Source organism: Notamacropus eugenii, chromosome 1, assembly GCF_028372415.1.
Source record: "Notamacropus eugenii isolate mMacEug1 chromosome 1, mMacEug1.pri_v2, whole genome shotgun sequence".
NCBI classification, from domain to species: Eukaryota; Metazoa; Chordata; class Mammalia; order Diprotodontia; family Macropodidae; genus Notamacropus; species Notamacropus eugenii.
Window position 1 is genome coordinate 100,512,507 of NC_092872.1, and position 1,068 is coordinate 100,513,574.

Genomic DNA, 1,068 nt, shown 5'->3' on the forward strand with positions numbered 1-1,068 from the left:
AACAGCATAGCACAAGTAGTATTGGATAAAAATGAAAAAAATAGTGGAGAAAAGATACAAGCCAGTTCTAGAATTGGCCGTCATTTGAACGTCCAACACTGAACATATATGTGAATCCTGGCATGTCACTGCCATATTATGTACACACACAAATGTTTCATAGGCCGGTGACAGTTTTAAGGATCATGTCACTTTGCTATAATCTGTTTCTAAAAAGATGAACTGAGCATGTGAGTCAACTATTTACCTTTTTTAAAAGGTTGATTCTAATACAGATCAGAAAACAATTATGTACAGACCTTAAAAGGCCTCTATACTATTTCAACTACAATGGGAAAGGACTTTTTAAATGAAATAGCCTGGGCCCTCAGGGAATGTTGCCTGTGGATGGGAAGGCTGGTGGAAAATAGGGGTAAGGGGAAAGAAGGGAGGGTGAAATAGTCCTTTTCATCTTCTCAGTCCGTATGGGTTTGCCAAAGAGAAACACCTGGCTGTATGTTAGATACGCGTCAGACATCAAAACTATGTTTTGTTTGGTCTCCTTGGATGACCTAGTTCTCCAGCTATACAAAAAGAATCAGTTGCTTCCCTTTGGCCACAGGTTAGGCCAGGACTGCTTATGAAGAGATTTAGAACTGAATTCCTTGATAATCAAAGCCAAACAAATCTATTCTACTCCAGTTTTCTTTCTGAAGGTTACAGATGGTGTTGTATAGTATGACAGCTAAAGTAGTGCTTTAGGCCGAAGCATTAAGTGTTCCAGATGGGGCAAACACACACACATATACGAATGGATGGTGCATGGATTTCTCTGCCTGCATCTAGCAAGTCAGTGAAGTTCTTCTGAAAAAGAAAGGAGGAAACAGGTGGAATGACTTTTTTCCTCCCTTACCCTCAAATTCAGGTAACAATCTTCTTTCGATTCTCTTAAGAGTAAATACGATAAGTTCCAAGTAGAGCTGCTTTCGCCCTCATCACACACACACAAGTCTGTCCCATCCTCAGTCTGCCCATCCATCAAATCACACAGGAGAACTCTGGGCCTGAGGATCTTTTCTTCTGCCGATC